This window comes from Dermacentor silvarum, chromosome 9 (genome assembly GCF_013339745.2).
Source record: "Dermacentor silvarum isolate Dsil-2018 chromosome 9, BIME_Dsil_1.4, whole genome shotgun sequence".
Classification (NCBI taxonomy): domain Eukaryota; kingdom Metazoa; phylum Arthropoda; class Arachnida; order Ixodida; family Ixodidae; genus Dermacentor; species Dermacentor silvarum.
In genome coordinates this window covers 87,204,497-87,222,642 of record NC_051162.1, presented here as the reverse complement: position 1 = coordinate 87,222,642, position 18,146 = coordinate 87,204,497, and the positions used below count along the sequence as shown (strand labels likewise).

Sequence of the window (18,146 nt, the reverse complement as noted above, 5' to 3'; positions counted from 1 at the left end):
ACATTATGAACGAGTTCGTTTCTACGAGCTGAGTGCGTACAAGATGACGAGCTTGTACAACCTGCGAGAGTATGCACCCTGAAAAAGATACGCACCTCATATTCATATTTAGTATAATAATGCAAATACAATTCTTGTAAATACAAGTGTTCATGCATGAACACTTGCGCTGACCTTACTGCAGTGTTGTGTCGCTGTAATGGTTTGTTCAGAAATCTACAGTAAAGAGTTATGTTGAGGTGAAAATGTCGGGTGAGGTAATGGTTTGTGCTTGTTAATAAACAAGTACACGTTACACAGGTTCTTCAGCACACCTATTCAAGCTTAAATTAATAGTGAAGTCCTCCGATTTTAAGCAAGAGCACGTCACACATCTCGCAAGCGTTGTTTATTGGACCTTGTAATGGTACTTCAATAGACCCAGTCTGTTGACAGAAGACCACTGGAATGTGTTGCTTGAGTGAGAGCTTGCCGCGCACCTGAAAAAGTAAACAAAAGCCAACAGTTTTTTTTTCACACATGCAATAAGATAACACATAGGCAAAAGCAGTTTAGCTGACATTCACACAGGTAAGTATGCGTTAGCATTCAGAACATGCGATACTGAACAAAATTTATTAAAAATAAGTGGTTTCCTGCAATGCTTATGACTCCTAAGGAAATGTGCATTATAGTGTCGTAGAATAACCTGTTACATTAGCAGATCACTGAAAGAAGTGTTATTACAAGAAAAAAAGACATTCTTTGAGTAACAATAATTACTAGTACTGAAGCAACATAAGTAACACGCATAATATCTACTTTTAGAACGCAGCATCAACAGGCGAGCTAATTAAATTACTTGGAATCTGTTATTCTGCCAGCAAAAGTAAAAATCATGGTGGCGTAGTGGCTTTGGCATTGCACTGCTAAGCCGAATGGCGCAGGATAAAATCCCATGCACAACGGCCACATTTTGATGGCAGCAAAGCGCAACACCCCCATAAGGTGCATTGGGCACATACCCTCGGTGTTCAAAGTTAATCCAGAGTTGCCCACTACAGTGTGCCCCATAATCATATTGTGCAGAAGGACTTGGTGTTAGGCAAGTTGCTGTTTGCTGAACGACATAGCGCAAAGGCACAAATACACAGAAGATACACAGACACACGTCACAGGCGCTACTAACAACTTTATTTGAAGCACAGCGAGATACAGTATATGTTATCAGGGCTAACACGATCATTTTGAAGATCTAAAGAAAGCAAGTTCCACATCATGAAAACAATATAGGTCAACTTTCACAAGCACTACTTTTTTTCTTTTATGTAAAATGCTTCCAACAGCTCACGTGCTGTTTTACCTTAAGTTCTGCCCAGGATCTTCCCATCATGAAATCTCGCACGACAAGGACAGGCTTTACATTGTGCTGAAAGATGCGCATTCAAGTATTTCGTCGTGTTGTTAGCATGCTCCATGATTCGATCATTGATGCAGCGGCCAGTTTGTCCTACATAGGACTTTCCACAAGACAGTGGGATTTCATAAACCCCTCTGGTAGCACATCGCCAGTAAGGTGTGACGTGTTGTACTTGGCAGCCTACCTTAGATCTGCCAATTATGGGGGGACACAGTTGGGCGAGCATAATGGGAAAAGAGAACACTACAAAAGCGGGCACACTGGTGAATGAGGCCAGAGCTGGTGAGCCGAGTGGCCCAAGAACGCAAGTTGTACCGTATGTGCATAAGTTGAGCCACAATTTAAAGACAGTGGCGAACAGGCATGGAGTGCCTCTATTGTTCTCTGTTCCCTATAGGCTGGCCCGAACGTGTCCCCGCATAATGGGCAGATCTGAGGTAAGCTGCCAGGCATGGAGTGCCTCTATTGTTCTCTGTTCCCAATAGGCTGGCCCGAACGTGTCCCCGCATAATGGGCAGATCTGAGGTAAGCTGCCAAGTACAACATGTAACACCTTACGGGCAATGTGGTCCCGGTGTGGTTTATGAAATCCCACTGCCTTGTGGAAAGTCCTATGTAGGACAAACTGGCTGCTGCATCAATAATTGAATGAGGGAGCATGCTAAAAACATGACGACAGACTTGAATGCGCATCTATCAGCAAAAAAAAGCCTGCCCTTGTCGTGCGAGATTTTATGATGTGAAGATCCCAGGCAGAAGTAAAGATAAAATTGCATGTAAGCTACTCAAAACGTTTTACATAAAAAAGTAGTGCTTGTGTAAGTCAGACCTCTGTTGTTTTGTACAACGCGGAACTTGCTTTCTTTAGATCTTCAAAATGATTGTGTTAGCACGAATAATCGCCCTCTGTTGTCTTCCCGAAGTGGCTAGTGCGCCTGTGCATTCGGAAGAGTATATATACAGTATCCTGTTGTGTTTCGAATTAAGTTATTAGCAGCACCTGTGACATGTTTTCGTATATCATCTGTGTATTTGTGCCTTTGCCCTACAATATGTCGTTCAGCAATCATATTGAGGTTTTGACAAATAAAACCCAAAAATTTTATTTAAAGCAAATAGTACTGCATAAGGCCAAATGCTTATATAGAATCATCTGACAGCAGCTACGTTTAACAAAATTTAATACTTTCTAAAACAAGAAACTTTCAGATGGTTTGAGCAAAAATCTACTTATGCCAAAATTATTGTCATTAATTTTATATGGCCCATTCCGCCTTACTTTCTTTTTAACCAAAATTATATATGCAGTGCAGGTGCTCCCCACACCTAAAGAAATTGTCACCGTTCCTTAAAGTGCGTGGTTTTGTTTCAAATGACAACACAAGTATGCTTTGCGATTGTTAGCCAATGAAATGATTGTCAAACTCCTTGAAATCACGGACTCCTGGACAGGATAACTAGTCACATTAGGCACCCTTTCATCAGTTTTTGTCCACAAAATCAAGCAAGTAAAACATTACCCTGAGTCTGCAACTGTTAATGCGTTCTGTTTGGTAATGATAATTTTATGGTCATTGACCCAAGCCAAGCCAAAAAAGCTCCCTTTCTGGAGCCGAGACAGGTTCCTGGATTACACCATGGAAGGTAAGCTCGTGGGCCCTTCTCCTGCTTCAGAAAGAGCTTACTGCTGGCACGTTACACGATGCAGCTTACTTTCGTCAGTGTTGGGTGAAGTGCCAGTGTTGAAGTTGTCTTTTGCGCAGAATGGCAGTTTCAGGTTTAGTGGGCTTGTAGGAAGACAAGCTCAAGATAACTTCCTGGTTTGAACAGGCTGTTTTGGTTATAATACATCAAGCTTTCTTGTGACTGCCCGCACAGGTGGTCCGTTAGTCTCGCTGTGAAGTTGACATTCAGCCGTATGTCCCAGAAGACCCGAATAATGGTCTGCTCTAGTTCACACGCTCTTGATTTTCTGTCAGCACTCTTGAACTCTTGCTGCCAGTAATTTCTTCCCAGATGGCCGAATTATCTCGAGGCCCCACGCTGACACTACCGATGCTTTCAAGTCTAGACGTTTCAGGATAAGGTTCTTTGCAGGAAGGTGGCACTTACAAATTTCTATTCTGGACGCGAGTGAGACGAACCAGTAAGTCTTGGTAACAATGTTTTGTACATAAGTTCTGTAGAAGGTATTATCAAGGGTTCGACGAAAATTCATTTAGCCAGGTAACGACTATGAAGTTGTGGTGAATGACCAAGTGCTTATCATCGTGTTAGTGACGACACAATTTTTCGTAAAACGTTTAACTCCAACAGGACTACACACAAGATGTAACCAAGACTTGCCGGTTCATTTCACTCAGGTCTTGAATAGCCACCTGTAAGTGCCACCTTTTTTTAAACCACACTTGCAAAGCCAGGAGTCTTATCCTGAAAAGTCTTCAATTGAAGACATCAGTAGTGTCAGTGTGGGGCCTCAGGATAATTCAGCAAGCCGAGAAGAAATTGATAACAGTACAAGTAAAAGTATGCCAACAGAAAATGAAGGGCTTGGAAGCCAATGTATTCTTCGCAAAGTGTCAACTACAGGGTCAATGTTCACGAGTTCCCGGATGCGTAACTCCATGCCAACTTCATGCCGACGCTAAGGAAACACCAGGGCAGGCAGTTGCAAGAAAAGAAATTCAGTGCTCTAAGAAAAATGCGGCCACTCAAACCATGAAAGTAATGTTTAACTTGTCTTCTTACAACTACACTGAACCTAAACATGCTGTTTTGGGCAAGGGAACAAACATCAACACTGGTGCCTTGCCTGACTCTATGAGAGTCATCTGCACCATGAATGGTGCCGTCAGTGCACTTCCTTCCGAAGATGAGGCCCGCACCCCCCTGCACTGTCAGTGTGCTGTACAAATTTCAGAAGCACATCCCACAAGCTTGTCTGCCTAGCAAAGAAGCTGTGTGGGGCTCCAAAACCCATAGAACCAACGAACACAAACCCAAACCTCGTCCCTTCAACTCTCGCTTTATATTGCTGTGCAAGCAGTAAAATTGGATGGTGTTAGTAGTGTTCTGTCCTGTCACCTCCTTGCCTTTCCCATGAATTTTATGCTAAATAAGGCTTTTTCTTGGTGAAAGAGTGCTAGTTTAAGGCATAAACCAGCTCCATGGCAGTTTGCAATTCAGGAATGTAAACATTTGCTGAAAATAGGTCCATGAAGAATATTTCAAAAAGAGCACTTTAAAAAAACACACACGTGTATCTATCACCAAGGCCAACCCTTGTGTCTTCTATCTCAACATATTTCTCAAAAGTCAAGTTCAAAACTGATATCCAGGTGCAAGCTCTCCATATCATATTACCTTGTCAATGATGAAGCAAAGCACGCTGGTGCCTGGATGTTGTGGGACCAACTCAGGCGTGGAGATCAGCACTGATCAGCAACACAGCACAGTCTGCTTACACTTTCTCTGCAGGCCCAGCCATACCTGCATTAATACAAGTGGGCTTAGTGCCACGTGAGTACAATATAAAAAGTGACACCGTGAACAAATCAATCCTTGTTCGGTATACATATGAAAAAATGTAGATATTCTCCATATAGCAAGCTTCACTTTGAGTAACAAATCCTGCACTGTAAGAAAAATATGATGCATGAGCCATCTATGCAAGAAAATTGAAGATCCCTTTTTTTGCCTCCCTCCTCCTCCTTGTGTATAGGTGGCAGTCAGGTTAAGTAAAGTAGGCCAGAAAGCCACATAGTGTAAGCAAAGGTGGTCACTTGGTGGGCCAATTCTGATACCATAGCACGACATGCATTCTGCAGGCACTGCAATGTTAAAGCACCCATAAGCCTAGCAGCATTACCCAATAGGGCTAACCAATAAGTGTCCCCAGCAGCATAACTCAGCATGTCTACCAGGAGGCTTTCATTACACTTTGACAACTATCCTCCTACGGCTTGAGCCCAATTTTTGTCAACAGAAGACAAGCTTCTGCATCTGCACAAGGGCACTTTAAACAGTACCACAATAGCTTCCTACCTAATCCCACCTTTAAAATGACATTGGTAAGTTCAGTACCATGTGTAGAACCAATCAAATTGTTCTGCAATCAAGTAAGCATCCCCTTTTCATACACGCAAATATCAGCAACACTACTACTGCCATATGGACATTTTGTAGACAAAAACACCAAGTGCAAGAGCTGAAGCTTGGGCAAGTTGGTAACAGTTCATTTTGATGGTGTTCATGGCACACACATGCCAAAAGAATAAGCGACAGGCCGACAGTGAAAAATAACTGTCCTCTTTCACACTCTGTGTGTCCCTTATCTCCTTAGAAAGTGTGCACTGTGAATAGCATGGAAAGGAACATAAGAGATCAGATAATGCTACAATAGATAAAAGAAAACATGCTCTCTGATGCAACACGTCTTTAAGCAACTTAATTTTCAACCAACATCCTTAGCCTGCCGCGCTTAAAAAACTCACTGAAGTTGCTGTGTAAGACAACAGCTTGCTTTTACAAAAAAATAGAGTTAAACTTATTTTATTATTTTTGCAAACTGGTGCTTCAGTACTGTGAAAAGGTGGTATTATTGAAAACCAGCTTAATTTTTGTGTAATAAAAAACCTAGTCAGCTACAGAGATCAGGCTTGATATAAATCTGCCAGTGAACACGGTAAATCAATATTTCCATGACTGTTGAGGTAAAAAGAATCATTGACAAATTCCCAACACCCTATGCATGTTTTGGAGAAGACAGTGCTTTTCTACTGCAAGCATTTAACGGAGCCCCAGTGAATACAGTCTTATATAACTTATTGCAGTACATTTCAAACAGATCCTCTTTATGGCTTCTTAGGGACTTGGGTAATGAAGAGTAAGTGCAGTGACATCTCTGAGCACCTCAAAGACAATACTGGTGATTACATGGCAACACAACTGCTGACATGCAAGATAACCTTCGGGCAGTGTTGTCTCATGCCACATCAATCAGACAAAACTTTAAAGGGACACTTAAGGGAAAAATAATTATTTGAGATGCATTATTGAATTACTCTTCCGCAAACCCAGAAAAACTGCAGTTATCCAAAAGTAGAGGCTTGATAAGCTAGAAAATACACAAGAACGATGTACAGGTGGTGAAACCACAATAAAGTTCCCACACCTGCTGGCTGTCTGCTAAGGCCTAGTTAATTTGTTTTTGGCAAAAATTGACTATATTGCATTCTAAAAGAGGCAAGAACTGAACTTAGCAATTTTGGAGCAAGTGTACTGAACCGCAACAGCCAAAATATACGAAAATACTCTGGAATGCATGATGTCCTCCAACGTACGATGTTTCGCCACAAAATTTGGCAGGAAATGCCACTTTAACCTTCATTTTCTTTTTGCAACAAATAACCTCTCATCACAAAACTAACACAAAAAGAAAGAATAGATGATGTGTCTAAACTGTCTCCAAACAAAAAAAATGTGTCCGGAGTCATTTTGTACACATTCAAACCACTTATTTTTGGCCTTGCTTAAAGTGCCTTTGTGTGTCATGCAACGTGAAACTGAAAAACAGGATTCACTGTAAAGGGAGAAATAAATGGGGCTCGCCTAGCGTGACGTATCTGCACAGGCTTAAGAGAAGTGTGACTCCATGGTCTAAATGAAAAAATAAAAATAAAATCACACTTTAGGCGGGTCTCAGGTTATAGTACTACTCAAAATCTTGACAAGTGCTTATTCAGTCTGTACTTATCCCAAAAGCTTGGTAATGACATACGCCCCTTTTGCACTAATGGTGTCTGCGCCAAAGGGGCTAAGGCTAAATGTTAGGTAGCCACACACATTTTAACAGTGAAATTCAAGTGCATTATGACTTTTGTCTGCCACTTTTAATAACATGTAACGGTCGTATAGCACATTGTGATCTAATTATTGTAGGTCAGCATGGCCTGAGCACGGCGTGCCTAAACACTTTTGTTAGGTGAGAAAGTATTGTTTCTGGTACTCTTTCGGGAAGCAGCCTATGACTTATTCAGAAGAAAAACCTTGTTTCCCTGAGAATGTCAGACAATCGCATATTTCAAATTGACCATTTGAAATGCACACAAAGTACAGCATGGTTTTGGGGGTCCCACTAACTATTGAAATGCACATCATCCAAGTTCAGCAGTCAACATCATAACTAAGCTTGTAGAAGAAGTGCATATTAGCAAGTTGACAATAGTAAGGAGAAGGTGAGAGAGATGGTCCCAACTATAAGAGAAGCAATAGCAGAGTTCAAGCTCCCTCCCATGTCAAATGCGGAAGGGCAAAGCATACCCAGCTTTCGGTTACACTCTCACCTGCGACCACTGCACCAGGCTGACTGACATGCGTAACCAGCAGTTTGTGATACCACATTATCAAACCTGAAATTTATGGGACATCAGAGATCAGCTTCAAGGTTGATGCTATGCTGCTCTAGGGATGTATTATGAACTGACTACATTTAAATGTTATGCTTCATGGTTTGTTGCAAGCTTCAGGAATTTACTTATTCATTTATAAACATACCTCATAGGCTCCACCTGGAGTACTGCATAAGGTGGTAGGTAGAACATTGTGAGCCAAATAAAGAACATACAATAAAACAAGTAAAAAAAAGAAATAAATACTCTTTCACACTGTGGTTTCTTATCTGGCAGCTAGCTTATAAAAGTGAACAGAAACGTGTTCATGCTGGTAGTACTTTAGAAGAATAAATAATAAGAGGTTAAACAAAAAATTCAAACACTTTCAAGCCACCTTTCGTGGTTTTTTCTTTCAACGTCCCTTTAGGAATGGGAATCAATGAACAGCCCCCCCCCAAAAAAAAGATAAAAAAAGTGTAATACATGATTTTTGACTACTTAGAGAAATAAATCTAGGAACACAGAATCTGTGCAGGCATGTATGTAAGGAATTAAGTGCAGTAATATATGCAATAACTTGCAATGCCCTTCTGCTTTCGTCGGGCAACTCATAACAAGACATAAAAGGATATGTGTGCCTCAAAACACAGTTCCTAAAAAATATGTCACTATACAGTCAGTAAGTAGCATATCGTGCATATCTACTCAAGCCCCTAATTATACTTGACTCAGAGGAGGCTACTTAGGTACATTGATTAAACTGAAGGTAGGCGATATTTTAAAATATACAGTTCAAGTAGTACTCGAATATTATGTCAAAACTGGAAGTTATGAATATGGCATCTAAAGCAAAAGTGTTGTACGTTATGCCAAACCTGCCAGCCTGTGAACTTTATGTTTTGCAAAAATCCTACACACAATGCTGTGTTGGAAAGACAGCATGTATTTTCTTAAAGTTTTCTCTCAGCGCCTACATTGTTCAATAGAGACACATTATTAACCATTAACTTGGAACAGCTGAAACTGACAACATTGTTTTTAGACCAGTGTGCTTTTTTCAGTGCTTTTGCTGAAGCCTTTTGTAAAGCCGATTTAGCCGGCTTTACGAACTTATCTCAATAAGCTCGTCTAATACGGGTGTCATACAGTGCACTTTTCATTGCGATCAAGCCCAATCCGGATCGAATTTCTCACTTGTGATTAGCTCTTTTGTGGAAGCTGCGCGAGGAAGCCAATTGCAGTAGCTAATTTTGATCTGAATCGGGCTTGGTAGGAAGTGCCCCTCTGGTATACTCGTTAGGGATTTTGCATTGCTAATAAAGCAGCACAAGTGCCAACACAATTTATTGTTTAGATGCAATTTTGTAATCTCATACCACCCCATTTTTCAAGATTCTTACAACATATTCCCAATAGAATTTCATTCTCATAACTCAATGCAACAATAGTAAAAATGTAGAACGAGTCCAAATTCGTAAATCTCACCAAAAATTCAGGACCGATGGCACGTACGAATTATACCAACAGAACCTAGAACTCATAAGTGGCAGTGACTGTTTTGTACACACCTTGTCAAAGCAAGCAGATCAGATTCCTTGTCGGGCTGCTCAGACTGCATTTTGCCACAGGCTCCCATGTGGTGCAGAGATTGCATCCGTCTCACGAAATCGTGACATCCCTAAACAATAAGAAATGTTCAGTTTATTGCAATTACTGCTGAAACTGCAAACTTGTGATTTAACAACACCGCGTTAAATTGTGAAAAGACCTCAGCCAGCTACATGGTTGTGCAAATACCTCATTCTGACATCACGGGCAGTTATTTAATCTGTCAAATGGACGAAGACATACAGAACACTCAACACAAGAAACACAGGTTGTCTTGACAATATATAAGCAGAAAAATTTGCATACAAGCTAAAATGTGCTCATGAGTCAGACAGAACAATCCGGTGCCGTCTCGCGCAGATGTTAGCTGTGAAGACAACACGTCAACGTACTTCACCACATATACCATTTCTTGCTGAGAAATTACGTACAGAAGCAGTGACATTCGCGGCATCAATTTTTGTGCCCGTTCAGACTAAACGATACTCGGCGCTAGTGTATTTCATAACAGAAAGCAAAGAAACAATATATGAAGCTCTTGGCAACATCCTATACTTGTCTGAGGTTAATTTTCATAAAACGTTTTGCTAAATGTGTACTACGGCATTAATAACAAACATTAGGAAATCACTTTTATAATTTTTGTCGCTGTACTAATCAGCTTGTGCTCCGCCTAACAAGGCACACTACACGAACTATAAAAATGCGCCAAGCGCCGGACTTACCTTTCGAGACATACTCGGCAAACGCTCCTTCGTGTCAGGTCCGGCGGCATCGACTGCACGAACTGTCCTTCCGGCATAAACACTGTTAAATTGCGGATGAACGTAATAGTACAATTTCCAACACATTCTTCCGTGCACTGTGAACCGCTGCGAGATCGGCGAGAGTACCAGAGGCTGCTAATGAGCCGGGAACAAAGAGCACAAATGGACCGAACTACGATAACCAACAACGCCGCACCGCACGAGAGATACAGCTAGCTAGCAGCGTTGCACAGGCCCAGGGGCTTAGCGATCGCTGATGCACACAAAAAAGAGCACATTTTCTCTCGGCAAAGCGTAAATATGATTAAACTACCACATCGACCGTCCGCAAGGAAAATATTCATGCTGCGCTCACATACCGACAGCCCAACGTTTCTAGACTGGTAACATTTTGACAGCCGAACACGGGAAAATGATGTCATTTCGTCAAGATAGAGGCACCGGAAGCTTTGCAAGAGCAGGATAAACGTCATGGCGGCCATATTGTTTACATCGTCGTCTACCGTTTTGTCGTCTCAGGCAACGTTGGTCTCTGGCTCCTCGGCACCACGGTATCGGCACGGTGCTCCATGGTAATCGTGATCGCATCGATGGTGGCGGCTGGTATTCACGTGTTATGCGAGTGATGCGGCGTGTTTCAACAACGTTTCTTTCAACATCGAGGACAGCAACCTGCGGAGCAGCCGTATCAACCGGTCAGGGCCGTTAAATCGCAGCATATCGTGGTTTGGTTTGTGAACTCTACGAGGTGTTGGTGTTTTATGCGGCGGTATCGACCACGCATTTGGTGTCGAGTGGCGTCGTCGACGCATTTTGTTCTGGCTTGTGTGCCGTTTTGCGGATGTGTATAGTTCATGAAGAGTGCCGTCTGTGCATCGGACGCTGCTGCTACGCCGGCTCGATTTGCCAACGCGCGAGAACGTCCGCACTGTCTGTCGCGAGTTCTTTCGGACACTGCTTGTGTTCTGTGCGTGTGTGTGTGTGTGTGTGTGCGTGCGTGCGTGCGTGCGTGCGTGTGTGTGTGTGTGTGTGTGTGTGTGTGTGTGTGTGCGTGCGTGCGTGCGTGCGTGTGTGTGTGTGTGTGTGTGTGTGCGCGTGCGTGTGCGTGCGTGCGTGCGTGCGCGTGTCTGATATGCGTCGTTATTGTGTCAGCGATTTGCAAAAGTGTTTTTTAGTTTGTTTCCGGCGTGCGCGAACGCCAGGATATGCTGCATGTTCGTCATTTAACGACCCTGCTTGAATGTAGGCACATTGACATTTTGGTCGTTTCGAGGTCAGCTTTTAACGAATCGCAAAGCGTTGCCTTGCTCTGAACCATCACTGCATGAACTACTTAGTTATTTCTCCGTTAATTTCAAATTCAGTTTTGTGTAGTATATACACAGATAATGCTCCGTTGCCATGCTAAACTCGTATTTGCCGCTGTTGAGCGGCAAATACGAGGTTTCTTTACTACGTCAAGCTCTCTCAGCATACAGTGCACAAGTTGTGAAATACTTAGTGCAAATAATTTTTCAAGCAGCAATTGGGCAAAATGTGCTGATCGTATGACAGCATTAGTGATTGATGGTTATGTAATTTCGTTATTTTTTTCTGTCAAAGTGCGATAGATTTTGGCTGCTATTTTGGCTATTTATTCACCAATTTATTTACACTGAGTTTGTGGTTCTTTTTATTTTTTACATGTGAGCATGCATGGCCAGTTTATGCCTGCCTGCTACAGTTTGGCATAAACAGGCACTAACAACCTCTTAAAGTATGGGCAATAAAAAGTGACTAGCAGATTTGATAGTCTTGTGGGGGCTGTGACATAATTACTAACGCGAACAAGACTAAAGAAAAAAAGGTGGGATACGAGAGAGGGCTCTGTCCTGTCCCACCTTTTTTTCCGTTGTTCGCACTAGTCACAGCAACTGCATCAACACCAACTAACCCAACTTTCTTCGTGAATTACTCGTCTTATGGGGGGGGGGGGGCACACTTAGCTGTTTGGAAAATGTGCAGCTTGAAATTTCTGCATTGCTACCTCTGACTGACAGCTCTGACGCAAGCAATATGATTAGGCTGTGACAAAGCGCGTGCATCTTCTGTTACTGATCAAACTGCATGCAATAAAATCATTTGCCAACTTGTCCGTGTTGGATGTGTTTTCAGTGAGCTATAATCGCATTGCCAGCTTCTTTTATTCTGCATAAAAACAAACCTATAGCATTTTTTTCCGAAACTGTGAAGGTACTCAACCCTATATTGCATTAAAAGCTTCGGGTGATCCACTCTGAACAAGGGACGTACTCTCAGACAACAGCTTTTGGCTATATCACTGTCAGTGCGCGCTTATTGGCTGGTTGAGCAATGCGTCACACGAAGGCACAGGAGTATTGCCGTAAGTGATTATCCGAGAATATGTCCCCAAGTGAAAATCATTGCATCATTAGGACTGACATGAGCTTTGATGGAGATGTGTGTGTCCATTATATAAAATTGCAGAAATTCAACACTGGCGCTCTTATTCATTCTGCAGTTTATGCTGCTATATGTGGCACAATGGTTCGACGTCGTCATACAGCACATTGATTATGTCATTGCATGTGCTACAAACGATTCATCATAAAATCTTGCTGTCATTCACGAGCTTTTGTATACACTACGACTTAGGTGGATGCACTTTGTATGCAATTCGTAGTCATCGGCTAAGATCTTGTTGCTCATATGACTACAGTGCGTACACATCACACGCTATCTCGCACACCTCGTACAGAATCTCGTTAGGCTGGCGCAGCACATCGCACACATCTCGCACATGCGTACATCTCGCACATGCATTCGCGTAGCACCTCGCATAGATCTCGCACACTTCGTGAAGTCTACGCAGCTCATGCCTACAGATCTCGCACATTTTCTACGATATCTCGTTGAATGTGCGTAGCACATCGCACACTTCTCGTCAAATCTGTGCGATATGCATACATCTCGCACATTTCTCGCACAATTCGCGTACAAATTTTTCAATAGGGAAATGTCAGTTTTTTTTTATTTTCTGTACTCTGATTTTTCCTACAGGCTGATTAATGAGCAAATTCATTGCACTGCACGATGTCATTGCATTGGCCTTGTTATTTCGATTATTTCACGCCTGTTCTTAAAGTTCTACATTTGCCGAATAATCACCAAGGTATCTGCAGTCTTTGTCAACTAAAGGCAAGAATTCTATGCATGCTATGTTCTACGTAAGAATGTCGATTAAAAACTTACGGCCTCCCTTCCATTGTATCCTTGAGGAACATGAGCCGAGAAAAGAAAACCCATTTCGTGGAATCGTCCAGGACGTCGTCAGCAGGCGCCCCGCTCTTGCTGGCTCGCGCCCGATCTTTCAACACACGCCTGAACGTGTCTCGCAAGTTTTTCCACCTTGCTTTGACTTCAGCAACTGCGCACAAACACGGAAAGTTGTACACCATGCCAGCACCGAATGACAGTGCAGCGCGTCTCCTTCAATACTCATTCGGTAGCATTAAAACGATTAGCATCGTAACGTTAGACATCGCTTGTACGTAGGCTGTCAAAACATCACAACTCACCAGTCGATCCCATCACTGCTGCTACGTGCCGCCAAGCCGCGTCACAGACGGGGCGGGACTTGTAGTTCCTGTCCCTCAGGTCCCACAACGCACGTTCATGTTCAATGGCGTCAATGAGGCGCTCATTGTAAGCACTGCGCTCGTCTGCGTTGGCCATGTTGATCGAACCACGTTGGATCAAACGTTGTTGCTGCTAGTCGAAAAGCACGTGGAGACAACCGGCAGTACGTCACTGATGTACATCCCGTTCCGGTGTTTTGCTATTGGCTGCTTGAGCACAGCACTTCCGGGCGACGGGCGACGGATTTCAAATCTGAAAAACCGAGCGATCGCGCGATTTCGACCACGCGACACGTCGCGCGAACGGCCCGTTTCGTCGCTCATACCATCGCTCGTCGCTGTCGCGTGCATTTTCGCGCATATGGGGTTTGGCCTTAAATGCCTATTTATATCAGAGGATCCGGCAACAGTCACCAACGCCGCACGTATTTTGACTGTACGCGGGCAAAACGCCGACGGCGTCGACAACAGTTCTGCGTGTTGCCGGTGCTCCTGCATGTCCAAGTTTATACAGCTGATAAAGCTAATATCATTACTCCGTATAGCTCTCTACAACTTTGCTATCGCAATTGATGCTTCGCCTTTCATGTGAAACTGCGACAACTTTTTGTTAAGCCTTCCCACACCGCCACCGAGACGTCGACGATGAATTCGCCTCGCAATGGAGGCGTTTTTGGAAACCGTTCGCGGACATGCGTGCCTCTATGACAAATCAAACGTCTATTTTAAGGACAAGGAGCTGCGTACCAACCGCTGGCACATGCGGGAAAGCAGAGTGTGCGCCTGGCTCTCAGTGTCCCTGTACCGCCATATAGGGCGCACCCAAAACTTTCTCGTCCGCTTTCTGGCACGTCGACGTTGCACAAGTAAACAACAAATAAGTATTATAGTGTTCACAGTCACCAGTAGCTCCGCGTCCGTATCCGACATGGCTGAGCGTGGCCGGCAGTGGCGCAACGAAACACAGACACTTCCAATGGAACACAAAACCGGCAGAACGGAGAGCGCGTTGTCACGAGAAGTATCGAATGGAACGAGACAACGCGGCACTCCACGCGCCGTTGCCGCGTGCCGCAAAACGCGAGTGTGAACTTGCCCGCGCGAGTCTGCCGCGTGGGCGCTTGCCGCGTGCGGCGTGTCGCGCGCGTTTTATTGCGATAGCAATTATATGGACACTCAAAAGCAGATTTCTGCCCAAGGCGTTGCCGTCGCCGTCGCCGTCGCCGTGAGGTTCCGTATGACGTCATTTGGAGAAGAAATCGTCGCCGCGCGCCGAACGCTGTATGTGCGAGTGAAAGGGCGCGAGGGGCGCGTCTTTCACGGGGAGTGAACGCACGGCGGAGAACAAACGCGCGTTCTGCGCCGTGCTCGCTTAACTGCTGCAGATGTAGGCGTCTCTGTTCTCCTTTACAATCACCATATATGTAGAGCAAACGCGCCTTCTTCCGACGCGCGAGAGGCCGTGGGGGAGGGGGAGGGAAGGGAGGCGACGTTTAGCTGCGGCACGCAGTGCCTATTTATATCAGAGGCTCCGGCAACAGTCACCAACGCCGCACGCATTTTGAGCGAACGCGGGCAAAACGCCGATGGCGTCGACAACAGTTCTGCGTGTTGCCGATGCTGCTGCATGTCCAAGTTTATACAGCTGATAAAGCTAATATCATTACACCGTATAGCTCTCTACAAGTTTGCTATCGCAATTGATGCTTCGCCTTTCAGGTGAAACTGCGACTTTTTTTCGCTAGTGTGGACGTACCTTAACGCGCTTCTCCCTCCGTGTCTTTATCCGCCACCTGTGCGATAGCTCGCGCATGCGCGCCTCTCTCTCTCATCCTCCTCTCCGCGCAAGTTGCTTATATAAACCCGGTGCATGCGCCGCTGCCTCAGTTGCTGCTTCGGTTTAGTCACGCTGCTCCGTCCGATGCGCTGAATGGACGCCAACGAATCTGTCAACGAACTGTCTGGCACATCTTCAAACAGCAGCAGCCAGTACATTCACAGAACCGCGAGCACCTCTGAAGACAATGCTGCGCAGAGAAGAGCTCGCGACGCAGAACGTAAACGTCGTCGACGGGCTGCGGATCCAGATTCAGTTCGCCAACGCGAAGCCGCTTCGAAACGTCAGCGTCGATCAGCGAATTCCACACTTCGAGAACGCGAAGCCGCTTCGAAACGTCAACGTCGAGCAGCGGATTCTGAGCTTCGAGAATGGGAAGCCGCGTTGGTTCGTGAACGTCGAGCAGCAGAACCTGAGGTTCGGGACCGTGAAGTTCAACGTAAACGTACGAAGGGAGCGGCGGATCCCGACCTTCGAGAACGGGAAGCTGCGTTGGTTCGTGAATGTCGAGCAGCAGAACCTGAGGTTCGGGACCGTGAAGTTCAACGTAAACGTACGAAGCGAGCGGCGGAACCCGACCTTCGAGAACCTGAAGCCGCGTTGGTTCGTGAACGTCGAGCAGCGGATCCTGAGCTTCGGCAACGTGAAGCAGCGTCGGTTCGAGAACGTCGAGCAGCAGCACGGCGTTCACGCGACGTGATGGTGACCAACGCAAGTTAACACGTAATAAAACGTAATAACACCAAGTTAACAACGTTAATAACACCGTAATAAGAACGCAAATAACGCCGTTATAACAACCGCGATGCTCCGCATCAGCCCATGGTTCCCCTCGAGAAGATGGTGTTTTCTTTCTGTAGGGGCGATTGTGAAGTAGAAGACGCGGCTCCGCCCAGCAGTATGCTGCTAGCGCTGTTAGTCGCTGGTGTCTTCCGAAATGGTGCCTCACGCTGCCTGGCCGTTCTTTGAACTCGTAGCGTCCTTGAAGGAACGCACCGCCAATAAACCTCTTAACAACACCATGATATTGGCAATAAACACGATGGTACCTTATTTTGGAGCATTTTGAGAACTTTACACGATTTGACAGATGTTTCAAAGGTTAGAGCACAATAATTTACTTAAGAGGAAAAAATGATTATTTGAGCGCAATTGCGCCATAGTGGTCTCACACACAACGCAATGTGACTGATATGGGGCATATCATGAATGCTATATTTTGTGTATCATATATTAGAAAAATGTGAAGAATAGAACCCGCCTCCCTATATGGCTTTCAGAACTTACGAAAATGCGCTTGATTTGGTAGAAATACCAAAGGTCATACAGCCGTTGCTTAGTCATGCAGTGCTCGGAGCATACTTGAATATCCTGGGAAACTTCTACAAAGACGCTACAGTTAAATTAATTCTTCACAACAAAAAGCGGTAAAACACCAATCACGAAAGGGGTCAGGATATCAGGCACAACCTGTCGTATCCCCTTGCACGCATCAAGTATTCAAGCGATTTTAGTGGGAAATATTAGGAGTGAGCGTCAGCATAAAATCTTTAAGCAACCATCTATTTGCAGATGATGTTGTCCTCTTCAGCAGCGCTATATTAATTCCATTGCATTATACGGTTGCTGTTTACGATGACATAGAAGTATCAGAGAGCTCCTTTCATGAATGAATTGTTAGAGAGATGGATGAGCTGTTATGTTGGCCGGGTATAAACAAGATGGAAGTGAAGGCAGCTGACGTGGAAAATTGTCCAGTGTTGCGTTGACATTGACTTTATAGAACATTTAAGGTTTGCTCCAGCCTTTTCTACACGCCAGGGGCTTCACCTTCGATAACCTCAACCGTTTAAACAGCTTTGAGAGTGTTGATTATTTGGTGTACGATAAACAGGGTCCGCATTCCCGAAACATATTACGCCGTATTTGTTCACAAAGAAACATCCCATTCGGTGAATGGTAATGAGAAGTTGCGAACAAAAAATATTTGCAAATGTGGCTTCACATTTCCATCACTGTTTTATGCCAGTGTTTTTTTTTGTAAATGAGGCATCTTTTCAGTCCTTTATTAAGGTTTTTTTAGTAGTTTTCGCGGAAAGTACAATTATAAAGAAATTAGGTATGGGGAACGCAGTTTGTTGCACAAAGATGTTCGTTGTAATTGGACTCAACCGTACAAGCTGCCTTGAGAACAAGTTCTTTTTACTAAATTCAGCTAGTGAATTATGTGAGCAAAGCACGCATATTCTGTGCACAGGTTGTCTTCTACGACAAGCAACCATATCACAAGCAATGCAGAAATTGCGGTTCAGTATTGTAGGACTGCTCTAGGCACAAGTATTGGTCTGCTGAAGATGAAGCTTGTAATAAATAAAACATTTTTAGCTGTAGGAGCCGACCTCCGCGTGCACATGTTTCAGATGTAGATGTAGAACCATGATTTCTGAACATCTTTGAACTAGCGGTTAACAATCAGCCGCTAGAATCAATAGTATTGACGTCCGC

General features: G+C 44.2%; 1 long non-coding RNA gene across 1 annotated transcript; it reads right to left on the bottom strand.

Annotated features, from left to right (window-relative positions):
* Positions 1 to 334: 334 nt before the first annotated feature.
* On the bottom strand, positions 335 to 10,318 carry LOC125940001 (uncharacterized). Its single transcript, XR_007463232.1, has 4 exons — positions 10,125 to 10,318; positions 9,360 to 9,469; positions 4,763 to 4,888; positions 335 to 479 (listed from the first exon to the last, which is right to left on the bottom strand). It is a non-coding gene; the product is annotated as an uncharacterized LOC125940001 (long non-coding RNA).
* Between the last annotated feature and the right edge of the window lie 7,828 nt (positions 10,319 to 18,146).